General features: G+C 43.3%; 1 protein-coding gene and 1 long non-coding RNA gene across 7 annotated transcripts in view; one reads left to right on the plus strand and one right to left on the minus strand.

Annotated features, from left to right (window-relative positions):
- Positions 1 to 3,392: 3,392 nt before the first annotated feature.
- On the minus strand, positions 3,393 to 8,668 carry LOC111925153 (uncharacterized). Its single transcript, XR_002862079.2, has 3 exons — positions 8,181 to 8,668; positions 5,955 to 6,108; positions 3,393 to 5,329 (listed from the first exon to the last, which is right to left on the minus strand). It is a non-coding gene; the product is annotated as an uncharacterized LOC111925153 (long non-coding RNA).
- Positions 7,964 to 14,540, plus strand: part of ST3GAL1 (ST3 beta-galactoside alpha-2,3-sialyltransferase 1) — an 88,568-nt gene continuing 81,991 nt past the window's right edge. For 5 of the 6 annotated variants that reach the window (XM_086878395.1, XM_086878406.1, XM_086878391.1 and 2 more), the window contains exon 1: positions 7,964 to 8,142. The gene's annotated coding sequence lies outside the window, so the exon portion shown is untranslated. Of the gene's footprint in view, positions 8,261 to 14,540 lie in introns of all 6 variants that reach the window. The other variant, XM_086878389.1, reaches the window with a different exon arrangement.

Genomic DNA, 14,540 nt, shown 5'->3' on the forward strand with positions numbered 1-14,540 from the left:
AACAAACAATTATCTGGGGATCTTTATCCTGCTTAACTAAAGTCCAGGTAAACACAATATATAATATTAATCTTTTCCTGAGAATCATTTCTTGGCTCAATATACTTACACAGTAATCTTGTTTACTGTCTCTTTGACAAATACAGATTTGCATTTTATTCCACTTTGTATTTCTTTCCGGGTGGTAAATAGGTTTTTTTCTTTCTGGATTTACTCTAAGAAATCACACTGTATTAAGCTTAGATTAATTGTTCTCTGGTTTTCTAAATAATTTGTTTTTCCAATTTCTTAGATGTAAGTTATGCAGGAATGCAGCACCTGTCTGGTTTACACTAAGACCATTTTCAAGTCTTTAAAATCTTTTGTCCAGATTTCATATCTAATCATTAAAGCAATTCCTTAGTTTACACAACTTCGTTCTTCTGGCATCAGGGAAGTGTACTCCAAAGCAAACTTTGATGACAAGATTTTCTCTAAATGTTGATTTGTTAATATCTAAAACAGCATTACAACTGAATTAGTGATGCTTTAGTGAAGAATTCTGCTAGCTTTTGCATACAGAAATCATCTGACATAAATGTTTTCTAGGCAACATCTGGGGAATTGATTTCTAAACCTTTTTATTTTTTTTTTCTTTAGCAGCATCTTAGCTGGTCTGTCCTGCACTGAGCTCCAAGTTGTGGGTTAACAGCAGATCTTCAGAATTATCCCTCCACAAGCACCCACCAGCCCTCCTTGTAGGGATTCTGCTCATACCATTTATCCCTTCCCAGCCAATCTCAATAGATGGATTGGACTGAAAAGTTATTTTAACCTATATGTCTGGCAAGAAAGCAAAACCACACAAACTTTTCTATCCTACCTTGGTTATTATATTGTTTTTCTACCATTCAAAATAAATGCCTATCCATACTAAATTAAGGTGTATGAGTAACGTTTCCTAGGTGTGCTTCAGTGTTTTATTTACAATTTTCCCTGGGGATGGATTCCACCTGCAATTACCATTTTGTGTTATTTGTGTTTAAGTTAATGCAGAATGTACAGCCCCTGCTATGTGTGTGTGATGTCCTTTGAAGAAAAGCATTTCTCTTGAGAACTGCATGGTGGCACAGCTCGTGTGCTTCTGTGATATTCAGGAGAGATGAAACTGTTAGCTGGTGCTGATCAGACAAGCACATAAGCCTGACTTTTAAAAGGTTCTTCTGCGTTACTATATTTATTTTGTTGGAGCCACAGAAAAATGCGTTCTTGTCAAAATGTGTCTTTAACAGGCTTTGCTTGCCATTCTTCTTGTGGGCTGGAAATTCAAACAGAAGCCTAATAGACACTTCAACCTAATCAACAACATTTATTTTCTGGATCTAATTTCACCTTCTGGTTTATTCCTGACTGTCCTGGGGGACAAGTGAAATGAAATAAAATTACACGATGCTAATAACTTCACAATCACTTAATGCACATATTTTCAAGCCTGTACTTGGGAATAGATGGTACTCAAGGCACTGTGAATGTAAATTAGGTTTATTTTACTTTTGTGATGTTCTGTAGGTGACATCTGAACTGCAAAGAAGGATCATTTATATAGGAGAGATTGAGCATGCTACACGTTCGATCTGAAACACACAGAAAACACACGTGGCTGTCTCTCTTTGCCATGTAGTTACTTACCTTTCTCCTCATTTTAGGTGATTTTGGCAAATTGTTTTTATATTATTTTAATCTTCCTGTATCCTGACAGAGAGAGAATCATAGAATCATTAAGGTTGGAAAAGACCTCCAAGATCATCAAGTCCAATCTTTGAGCTTACCCGCGAAGCCGTATCACAAAGTGCCATGTTCACTTGTTTCTTGAACACTTTCAAGGGTGGTGATTCCACGCCTACCTGTGTTATGGGTTTTCATATCCTATCAGTGCCTTTTTAAACTTTTTTTATAAGTGTGTATTATTCCTTTCAGGCTTTATACTGTCCCTATAGCAAAACTTCCATTTATCTAAGAGCAGAAAAGCATATAAGTATTTCATAGTACAGAGAGGTTTTTATGTGAGTTTGTGGGAGCTCCAGATTTGCTGAATATTTCTGCAAATCCGGCTTTTGGTGTTTACTGTGTGCTTTTGTGTGCTGCAATACTGAAAGGTTTCTCTGACTTTCACAGACATTTATTGAGAGCAGATTGTACCAAATCACAACCTTTACCCATAGCCAACGCTCCCATATACAGCACTAATGAGTCCTAGCTGGTAAAAACACATCTCTGTGTGATATTTTGGCCTCACAAGAAATCCTTCCCTGATGTCACAGCTGTCTCTGAAGTGTGCCTGCACCCAGGTCCTGCCAAGCAGATGCAGAGACCCCTGACTGTGATTCAGTACCACTGAGCTCTTACAACTGCTCACCATTTGAATTCCAGGAGCAAGCAGGGAAAGTTGTTGTTTCTTGTTTCTCTTCTCTTTGCTCTTAATGCACCTCGGTGCCAGAGCCTGGCTGTGTGAAGTGTGGAAGCTGAGGATGTGATCTAAAAGCTTGCTTTAAGCCTGCACTCTTACCACTTGCTTTTAGAAGACTCTGGATCAGGGAAGGCTGTTACAGTCCTGTGATATCTGTTAGAAGTGTGGCATGTGGTCTGCAGAAAAAAACAGCGAGAAGACCATGCCAAACATGATAAAACCATGTCAGTTATGGCAAAGTGTACAGCCATCAAATAGCCTTATCAAGTTTATTAGCATGGTGTTTAAAGTGCTACTATTGCAAGTTACACAAAATACGGGCAGTGACTCTTCAGGGTTTGAATACAGAACACAATGTACCTCCTCAGTGGAGGTAAGGTAGGTATACACATAATCTGTCATGTGTATGGATATACATACACCATCTGTCTCTTCTGCCAGACAGAATAAATAAACAGTGCAGTCCATCTGTGTCAATCTTCTTAGTTTCATATCTATAAAGTTTGGAAGTGTTTAATCTCTTCCACACCTAGTCATACTGATCAATAGATGTGCTTCTGTATAGTATAATAATAATAAATATACACTATTATTTATTATTTATAAATATATTAAATAATAATAATAAATAAACATGAATCATTAGCTAATATAAATATAGATTGCCAGTAAATCACTTTCAAAGGGAACCAGCTGTGCAGAGCTTGATCCTGACCTGGGGGCACTACCAGGATGGTCAGTAATCACTCCTGCTCTGTTCACTGAGAAAGGAAATATCCAATGGCATTTTGGCCTGTGCAAGGAACAGTCCCATTCAACAGAATTAGTGGGAGAAGCTAGGGATGGGGCATTAGCTGGCCACACCCCTGGATCTTCTCCTCTTTCCTCCCACTGGGAGCACAGTGCAGTGGTAGCAATAAGTGCAACTTTTAAAGCAAGCCAACAATTTTTGAATGACAATTTATTTACATAGGCGAGGAGAAATAGCTTCTTGGCAACTGTGTACATGCCAAATGCTGATTTTCTATTTTAACTTCTAGACACAATGGCAATTGGCTTATTTGGAAGATGACGGATTATGAACTGAAGGGAGAGCTAATGAGGGAGGAGCAAACATGAGCCCAAATCTGCACTTTCCCAGTGCACCACCTCAATTTACAGCTTGGTGAAACACCTGAAATTGGGTTTGGGTCCATGAAGATTTTGAAATAACCAAACAAATTTATTTCTAGCTGCAAATATGAAGTAACTTTAAAATAGGAATGACAAGCTGGACAATCCAGGAAAACAAGGAAGAGTGTGGGAACCATTTGATAAGGCTACCAGGCTACCTTTGAACATCTGCAGGGTAGATGCCTCCTCCCTTTTTTGTTACAGGCAGTTGGGAAGGGACAAGAAATGAAATCCATAAAAGGTGAATCATTGTTTTTCACCAGCAATTAGCGTTGCCTATTAAAACTGTCAGGAATTACTCAGATGGTGTTCCTAGCACAATATTTAGGGAGTTAACAGGAGGTTGGCAAAAAATACTTCAGCCATCCTTCAAAAAATAACCCAAAGACGACATGTTTCATGGCTTCTTCTCCAGCATCACCTGGGTCCATCCCCTTTGCAGCCTTACAGCAAACAAATCACAGCTCCTCCATCTCTACCTTGGGATGAGGCTTCTCAAGATGGGAGAGCCATAGTTCTGCCCACATCTGTTTTAGCAGTGTGTTTAAGAGGAAAAAAGTGCTGCAATTGCCTCATTTCTCCTTTTTTCTGATCAGTGCTGGTGATAATGGTTTCCTTGTTACGGCTTGTAGACTCCAGCACACCGCTGTATTGAAGCATAGGAGGGCTCAAATCTGACTCTTAAATAAAAAAGGTTTTGGTTCCAGCACAGCATGTTTGTAAAATATCTACTGACAAGTCAAAAACTGTTCCACATGGCCTGTAAAACATATGTTAAAAATTATGCATCATAGACCAGCTTTAAATTATTCATTTTTAATTCCTTCAGCCTTGAAGGGCCTTTAAACATTGACTACTAAGAAACAATCCTGCCACTGAGGGAACAGCTATAAAATAAAAAACTGGCTACTTGAAAATATAGAGAAAAATGCTTTACCTAGGCACAGTTTCTGAATTTTAAAATATGAATAAAGGTCTGGATCCCCACTTGGTAAAAGCTGATACAGCTCCTTTGAAGTCTGCATAACTATCCCCCATCAGCAGTTGAAAGTCCTGGCCCAGACTTTAGAATAGATATAACTTCTCTACATAAGACGACAAGCAAGATTTGCATGGTTAGTTCAAACTATTCCATATTCACTGAGCTGTTGAGGAAATACTGTCTGTGAAACAAATCCTGGATTCTTTCCCAAAACCATCTAAATGACACTTGCTAGTGAAATGCTACAGCAGGAGAGGGATCGGATCCAGCACACTGGGCTGGACCCTGCTGTAATTCCGATGGCATTATCAGAGAGCACTTGTTACCTCCACGCTCATTGGGGTGCATCAGGGAAGTTGAGAGCATCTGAAGGAATTAAGTGAGTGTAATACTGATATAAAAAGGAGAAATAGGCTCTACACTTGCTGTTTCAGGTGGATTTGGTCTTGCTCTCTGCTCTTGGCTCAGCCAGGTGCTGGCAGAGACCTGCGGATCTTCCCCATGCTCTGCACTTCTCCATGCTACACCAGTATCACTGTGTCATGCCTCCCTGAGGCATCTCTGGGGCAAATACATTCCTCTTCTGCTTTGCTTTACAGAAAGGAGCCTTTCTGAGCAAACACAGCCACTGTCTCCTCCTTGCAACTTGTGACCGAGGTTGTTGTGGCTGGAGAGGTGCACCATATCTTTTCTCTTGTGTGCTTCAGAGAAATGGTGCAGAGACAGGACTGAAAACACAGAATAAAATAAAATAAATTTTAAACATATTATATTTATATGCTATATGCTATATATATAATATATTATATTATATGCTATATTTATATAGCACTCCCTTTCTTCAGTCACAGAATCATAGAATAGTTTGGGTTAGAAGGCATTTTAAAGACTATGTCATCTCACCCCCTCTGCCATGGGCAGGGACACCTTCCACTAGACCAGTTTGCTCAAAGCCCCATCCAGCCCAGCCTTGAACACTGCCGGGGATGGGGCATCCACAGCTTCTCTGGGGAACCTGCACCAGTGTCAACTCGATTAACTATTAATAATTAAGACATTCTTGGCTGCTGGGTCAAGCTTTCCTTGATACAACCTAGTGAAACTTTATATGTTGTATGATGATAAATCAGCTTTTTTACTAGCTACATTTTTTTTTTTTTCTGTTGAACTCATGGAGAGACGAGGTGTGGTACAACAGGCAGTGAAATGCAGAGTGCTCAAACTCTTCTTCCTCATCCCTCTCTCATTCCCTCCCTCCATAAATGCTTGGGAGAAATCTCCAAACCTGATGCACAACCCTATTACTAGTGAGCTGTTCCCCAGAGATTTTTTTTCATAAATAGTCCCACTCACCCATTATTATTGTGAATGTGAAGCAAATGAAGCACCAAATTCAGCCAATTTGCCTGAAGGTATGAGAGCATCAAGGCAAAAAGGTAACAGAGACACTACCAGACGGTCAAATCGGAGCTCCTCATCTCACCTCCAGCAAAATGTCAAGCAGCTCCTGGGAAAAAACAGTGAACAGCTATTTAATAGACTGTTTCCACCACACAGTAATTTCTTGTATTGATACAGTCCTCGTAAAAGAAGACTAATGTGCTTTTCTTTTCTTTTATTCTTCTTTTTTTTTTTTTTTACTGCTCATTACTGTAGATTAAATCCCTTCCAAACTCTGTTTATGAAGGATATAACACTATGCTGCTCTTCAGTATTCAGAGGCAGGATTCAGTGACGGGGTGAGTCCCTCGAAGGGCTTGTACAGGCTTCTGCTCCCTCAGCAGAAAGCTCAGGCTGTCACAGGTGCTCTCACCCGCATGCAAATGTCTGCACAGCGCGGTACACGATGTGACACCGGTCTAAATCCACACTCAAGCTTTTACTAATATAACTCTATGGAAACAAGCTCAGTGGTGATTGATGAATTACAGCTCCCACATAGCACGTTACAGTTTCCAGTGGAAGTACCTTGTGCTGGATTTAATAAACCAACAACGTGGGCAGTTTCAGCAAGTAGATTAATCACCTGTAAACTCGTCTGCCTCACAAAGGGAGTTGTGCACTGGCTGTCCAGTGTTACGGAACATGTTTTTCAGAGCTCAGGAATGCATTCTCCTCTCTGATATGTGCTGTGCATGTTCACTGTGCATATTCGCCTGCCTACAGAAGGGTGGAGGAGAGAAGATCAGAGATCATTTGCTTCTTTCGAGGTGCTATAATCCCCCACTTCTAGTCATGACCCCAGTCTTTAAACATCTCATTGCTCCAGTCTTTACAGATCGACACTAAAAAAGCCAGCATTATGTTGTTAAATAGTTTTAGCAGACACTTTATCACTTGAATGCATCTGTCTGGGGGATTCTTTAATGATGCTGCTTTCTTTTTAATTCTACAGGTTTTTATAGTCACCTTAAAAATGTCTGGTGCGGGACAGAAAGAAGAGGGCTGAAGTACCTGTCCTGTAAAAACAGGCTAAGGGCAGGGATTGTGCAGAGCAGAGATGAGAAGTCATTGGGGAAACCTTAGAGCACCTTTCAGTGGGGCTGCAAGAAAGCTGGAAATGTTTGTTTTGGATTTTTTGTCCCCCAAGGGAATAACGTAGGGATAGGACAAGGGAGAATGGCTTTAAAATGAAAGAGAGTAGGTTAAATTAGATATTCAGAAGACATTCATTCCTGTGAGGGTGGTGAGACATGGGACCAGGTTGCCCAGACCAGTTGCAGATGACCCATCTGAGCAGCCTGGTCTAATACAAGGTGTCCCTGTCCGTAACAGGGGGGTCGGAACTATATCGTCTTTAAGGTTCCTTCCAACCTAAACCATCCTGTAACTCTGTGACTACCGACTATGAGCTATTTTTATTAGCGATGCCACACAGATTTTCTGCCCTGAGAAGCGCCGAATTTCCTTCCACTTTCCCTGCTGCCTGCAGCCCAATCTCAGACACAGCAGTTTGGGGCTTGTGGCAAACACAGACATTCCTGGCAGATGACTCTCGGGAGGACCCGAGAGCCGGATTTCATCGCGGCGGCGCTCGGGGTGAGCCCGGGCTCGCCTCGCACCTCTGAGGAGCCCGGCTCCGCGGCCTGGGCTGGGAGGGGAGCGGGGCGACACGGGGGACAGCGATGGGGACAGCGATGGGGACAGCGATGGGGACAGCGATGGGGACAGCCATGGGGACAGCCATGGGGACAGCCATGGGGACAGCCATGGGGGGCACCTGCAGTGAGCTGGGGCTGCTGAGGGCTGAAGGGGAGGTGGTGAGGGGGTGCTGGGGGGCCGCCCCTCCCGGCCCGGCCCCGAGGAGGAGCCGGGGCCTCGCGCAGTCCACGTGGCCGAGGGCGCGCTATATGAGCGGGCAGGAAGCGCCGGGGAGGGAGCGAGGGGAGGGCGCCCGGAGCCGCTCGGCGGGCAGGGCCGGCAGACAGACAGACAGACAGACACACGGACAGACAGACAGCTCGGCAGCAGCGACAGCAGCCACAGCAGCGACCGTCCGTCCCCCCGGCCATGGGGCTCGGCCGGCTCCCCGCACCCCTCCGTGAGTACCGCGGGACCCTCTCCTTCCTCCCCGCTTACCTGCGGATCCCCCGCGGCTGCAGAAGGCGTGCTGGGAGCCTCCCAGCCTCCTGACTCCTCGTTCGGCTCTTGAGTTGCTGGTGTTTGTTTTTCAAACAGATATTTCTGTTATTTAGAAGCAGGGGTGGCCCCGGCGCTGGCGGAGCTCGCAGCATCCTCCGGTTCGGTGCCGCGGAGCGGGGAGGCTTCTCCCGATCCAGCCGGGATTTCCCCACTGGAGGGAGGCAGAGGGGAGGCGGCGGGTGCCAGGGTGGGCTCCGGAGCAAAGGGGCCCCTTCGGGCGATGCTCGGGGGGCGACAGCGCCGGGGATCCCCCCTCCAGCTCCCCTCGGGGACCGCTCCTGCCCGGCGGACACCCGCACCCTGCTTCTCCTGTGCCATTTCTCTCTCCCCTGGGGAAGCTGTGCGCCGAAAGAGTAAAGCCAGCGTTACTCCGTTAGAGGGCAAAAAGCTAGGTGTTTTTGTTATCTGCTCGCACATTCCTCCTTGCAGAATTAATTTTTACAGGAGCACGAATAACTAATCTTCGAGGTCAGCAGTTTGTTTTTATTGTACTTGGTATATTTTTCTCAGTAGCAAACATCCATCCCAGGTCCTTAGAGTGATTGTGTGTAGTCTTGGCACAAATTAAAGCAAGCTAGTAAAAAAAAAAATAATAAAATGCCTCGATGTATATTTACTCATTTGAGGCACACAAGATTTTTCAACTCTTTGTAACAATTGTGCTTGTATGTATCCAATATACTGAAATAACTCATTCACGTAATTGTAAGTCTAAATTATATATTTGTCTGCTGGGCACATATGTTGAAGGAAAAACCTCCCTAATTATGGATCTTTCAGAGAGATTGGAAGGGTGACAAAGCCCTTGTAATCTTTTGGGTCAATTTTCATAAGCTCCAAAAGCTCCCTTTGAAAAGGAAATTAAATTTCAGTGTACAAAAGGGACAGGAGATTCAAGGATATAAAAAAAGAGTCTCTTATTCTACTTTGATCTTGTCCTCAAGAGTTCATTTACTTTGGTGCTCTTCAGTGACACAAGTTAAAATGAAGAGTTGTCTTTAGCTGGAGTCTTCCTGCCTCTTGGCATTTCGGGAGGTACTCAATTAGCAACACACACTCCTGTATATTATTTACACAGCTTCAGCTGGAGGGGTGGCTCTGTGTGGAGCATCTGCTTGGAAGCACTTGGCTTGTAACATCCACAGCATCCTGTGGCACCCATGCCAGCCAGAGCCTTCCACAAGTGTGCTCACCCCTCCTCGGTTCTTCTGCCCCAGTCTGGAGCCGCTGGTGCTCTGCACAGTGTCTCGACAGAGCTGCTCTCCTGTTAGAAGCTGGGGGTGGCCCTGAGTTCCTGCTCCTGCTTTCAGCAGAGGCAGAGTGTTGTTATCTGCAGGGCAAGGCTGTGCTGAGGTCCTTTCTGGGCTTGTCTGGGAACCTGACAGTTTTCAATTGAGTGAGTGTCCAGTTGGTAGCTGGGGGTAAAGGAGGGAATGGTTGGATGTGAATGAAATTAATGGATCCGCTTTTTAGTTAATTGCATGTGTTTTCTTGATTATCCTGGAAACAACAAAGACCCAGCATAGGTCTTTGGTGAACTTGGTGCTCTTTTCCTCTGCCAGTTTCTCATTTAATTTACTCTGTAGGGTAACATTTCCATGCCAGGAGATCTAAATCCTGTGCCTCAACAAAGTCCCAGTCTATGGTTCTGCCAAACTAACTGTAAAGTTATCACTAAGTTTTTAAACTGCAGTTCTGCTAATACACATTTATTTTACCTTTTTGCTTAGTAGAAGCATTGTCTCTGAAAGTGTAAAAGAAGAGAGAAATTGTATTATTTATTCTTTTGTCTCACTCACTTGGTGCACAATTCTGCAGGGGAGACACCAAGTTGCTCTGTTTGTATGAGTTGGTCACACATCCTGGCCAAAAACAAACTTGAAACCTTCTTTGCAGGTTTTTCTTCCAAACTTGATTATATATTGGTAATGGCCTCTCAATTGAGGAAGGCTGCTTTTCAAGCTGAACAAAATTTTGTATAAGTCTTGGTATGAGCTTATCATTTTCTTTTTTTGTTTATGTAAAACTGGGAGCAACTTGAGAGGAAATTACGGTCATGCAGATGGCAGTTCCATCTTCTAGGTTATAAAAACATATTTTATGTCAAGTGAGTTGCAAATGCTGCCATTAAATGATAGTAGAAATAAAATTTTACTTGGAACATCTTTTGCACCCATTTTCAAAAGCATAGCGGAAGCAGAAACCTGCTTTTAAAAAGCGAAGGAGAGAAAGCAAACTCAGCTCCACAGCATATTTCAAGTGCTGTTAATCTCACCACCTGGTGGAGCTTTTCATGGCTCTGGCTGAGGGAACTCTGAAAAGGATGCATTATTTTGTCCTGTTTCAACACAATCACATGCCACATGTGGAGTGTCTTCAACTTTTTTCTTATTCATACCCGACTTAATTAATTTTCCATGTCTTCTGTATCTTTTATACTTTGCAGCAGGCAGCATAGGACTATTGGTGTCTCACCTGAAGCAGCAGATAGATGAACTGGTAAAGCAGGGGATAAAGTTTTCACCTACAAATACTTAAGTGGAAGAATTATTTTTAATGAACAGACTCTCTGCCAGGATACTCAGGTGTAATCTTTCAGTGCAAGCCCAGTTTGCTTTGTACTAATAATTTTTATATTTTTATATAAATATTGCTATAAAATATTTTTATTTACTATAAAATATTTTCTAAACAGCCTGTTTTCAATCAACCTGGCAAGGAGCAGAAAGCAGATGTATGTTGAACTGAACTGAGATTCCTGATGTAGGTAATTAAAACATGGGAATGAATTCCCGGAGATAAGGTGCAGTATGGCAGATACACTTTGCCCCCCTCTGCCACAGTCTTGCTTGACTGCATCAAAACCTGTCTGTTGTGTTTATGGTGTGCCCTCTAAGTGATAAATGAAAATCTAACTCACAGGTATGCAAGCTGAAAGTAAACTCTGGGGTTATCTGTCAGCTCACAATTCAGAGGAATTGCTTACAACAGCGAGAAAGCTCCCTGACCCATGCAGACATTTCCTGCACAAGACATGCAGCCTTGCGGGCAAAACACTGTTCTAAGTGTTTGTAATGCTCTTTTTGCCACAGAAGAGCCTGTGGCAGCAACCAGCAGACCAGTGGAGGCCATGGCTAGCCTAGGAATGTGACAGCTCCCATCTGCATCTCCAGTCCTGGCAGCAGTGGTGTGCCTGGTGCCACTGGTGGGATGGACAGCTGCCTTGCCACCCGTGCAGAGCATGTCTGCATCCCTCTCTGGGCTAGCTTGGTGTCTGATCCATTGCCCAGTGCGTATCTGCTCTGTATCACCCAACATGTGTCTGCTCCAGGGACCTGGGTATCTCCTACCAGGCTTCAGGGATCTTGGCTTCTCAACCCTTGTCTCTTAGTGCCAGGTGGTTCAAACAGCACTATCTGCCCTTGTCTTCTGGTGTTCCAGAACAACAGGGCTGGCTGACACCTGGGGCTGTATTTGAGACTTCAGGAGGGTGGGTTTGAGGTCCAGGGTATCTTCAGTGGCACCTAAAATGTGTTTGGCAACTGAATTGACCCTATGGGAGCTAAGGGTGTTTTCTGAGCACAAACCTCTATGTTATGAAATAGATAACATTATCTACATAAGCAGTCTCTGTTCAGGCTGTATGTCTGTTACACTGCATACACTTCTTGTGACCCCTCTTGTCCTGATAAGGCCTCTGAGCTGACCTAGCACTACTTAACAGCAACCACAGAGCAACTGCTGTCACTTTTCTGGTCACCTTTCCCACTCCTATCCCAACCTCCTCTTCCCACTGGTGCCAAAAGTCCTGTGCTCTGGTTTGTAAGTAGTAAGCTCAAGTCACTTTATGTAAAATGTCCCATCAAACTTTGAAAAGCTCGTTTAAGTTGCACAACCCCCTCAAGCTGTGGAATGTGGAAAATGGGGGGGTATTGACAGAAAGAATCACTTGTTAAAAAGCTCCCCATAGTATTGGTAGAAGCTTGCTCTGAAGCATGAGTCAAGATTAGGAATGTCATCAATTGTAAAGACTGTAGTAATTGTTAAAATGCAATTCTGGGGGAAAGGAGGGTGGAAAGCAATTCTTTCCTGGCTTTGTTTTACTTTGAACTGCCTGTGATTAAGTTGCTTCATCTGGACTGACGAGCACGTCCTTCCTCAGGGAGAGGAAGATTTGTGCCCTGTGTACGAGATGACCAAACCTCTGAGCAGAGAGGAGTTGAATTATTTCAGGAAACCTGTTAACCTCATCAAGCTACATCTGTTTCTCTGGGCCAGTCCCACAGCTCCTTCTGCCAAGTAATTGCAAGGTATTTTGGAATGCAAGAGACACAAAGAGACAAAGTGGTTGAAACCTGCACCTGGGGACAAATGTTGGAGGTGTAGCTGTCTGTCTCTGAGGACATCATCTCAATAGAACTCCTTTTTGTTTGTTTTTTCTTTTCCATCTCTTTGGGAAGTCCTTTGTCCCAGCAGGTTTTCAGTTCAGGCTCAGCTTTCCATCCCAAGAGATTTGAGGGAGGACAAAGGAGGAATGGGTGACAGGTTAGAGCCCACAGGATTCAAGAACAATGTTCCCCACCTTGCTGGTGCCTGACAGAGGACTGCTGCTGGCATGGAGGTGACCACACATACTCTTGGTATCCCCAAAATTCCTGCCGTGGACTCCTTATGCATCCCTTGGGAGGGTGGTTCTGCAGAGTAGAAACTGGCACAGTGACACTGAGGTATTAAATCTGATGCATTTAGAATGTCTCTGGACTAAATAATTGCACTGACATTTTCCAGGATTCGTGGAGTTTTGGATTTTTTTGTTTGTTTTTAGAGCTTTGGTACACCAATACAAAACAAAGGTTTTTCCTTTTAAAGGACACTACATTATTTCTAGAGGCTGGATCTTCAATCAATGACTTAATCTTACTTATCTGAAATACTTTGTCTGCTGACACATCACAGTGCTGTACTAGCTTGAAAAAGAAATCTGATTCTATCAAATCTGCCAGCTCAGTTAATATGACTGCCAGGGAAGCATAAGGCATCACCTCCAGTTCTTTTAGGAAGGTATCAGATTCCCGCTGCCAGCCCAAATTCAAAGCACAGTACACGTGGCCAGGCTTGGATTTTAAAAATATTTTCCAAGGTACTTCTTGCATCTTGGCATGCAGAACTACAGATCAAATTGGACAATATCATCTGAATATTTGGGTTGAAACACAGAAGTTTGAGTCCTACAGACAGTCCTTTGGGATTAGTCTTGAAGCAGAGACCTGTGTTACTTTACCCTGAGACTTCTGCAAACCCATGTGTAAAGAACATGGTGTAGGGCTACCTGAAACTTGAATCAGAGCTGACCTTTTGTCTCTTTTTTGACACTCTAAGGTGCATCCAAAGCTTCCAGGCTGTGATAAGGACACCCATGCCTGTACTTTAAATTGCTTTTGCCTGATGGGATGTGGTGATGCCATCTAGGGAACCTGCAGCCTGCATGACTGCAAGACTTTAGCTGTAAATGCTGTTGCTATGTGCATTTAATGCTTTCTCTTACTAGAGCTTCACTTAAATCAGTTTGTGCAAATTGTCTGACTTGTATTTTTTCTGGTGACAATGCTGAGAAAAATACTCATTTACATTGAATTGAAGCAATTTTTAGTTAAGCAAAGGCAGGTCAAAATAATTATGGTTTTGAGAAAGTGATGCACTGTTGCCTTTAGATTTACTTTGTCTTAATTCCAGGTCCATTTCAAACCTCTCAGGTAGTCAAAATTACTCATTTTGAAAGAACCAAGCTTGCCTTCAGAGATGTCAGAATGATTCCTCTGAATTTGATGTGACCTGCATTGTCACAGTTTGTCAGCCAATGGCAATACTGATATTATAGCTGAATTTGGGGTTTTGTTTCTTTTGTCTTTGAAACTATTTTTGTAGTGAAGTTATTATTCTTTGGAAGGTTTACCCTGTTTTTCTCTTCAGGGACAATTCTATGTATTTCAAGTAAGAAAAGGATCTCTCCTGCTCCTCAGTCTAGTGCTTATTAGAAGAATTAGAACTCTTCCTCCTTGATCTCTCTTCTCTTTTCAGCTCCCGTATCCTCTGCTTTTCCCCTTCAGTTAAAATCTGCCTTTATTGAGAAGCATTGACTTTATGAGCAGGTCTCCTGTGGCTTCCCTCTGCCTATTAAAACAGACCTGCAGCTCTTCTCAGGCAGCTGGCTTGATTCTAGCCTAAAACTTCAACCTGAAAAGTGAAGAACTTCTGCTTGGCCCCCATCCCAGTAACAAACATTCAGCTTCAAACTTC

Source organism: Cyanistes caeruleus, chromosome 1, assembly GCF_971803275.1.
Source record: "Cyanistes caeruleus chromosome 1, bCyaCae1.hap1.1, whole genome shotgun sequence".
NCBI lineage: Eukaryota > Metazoa > Chordata > Aves > Passeriformes > Paridae > Cyanistes > Cyanistes caeruleus.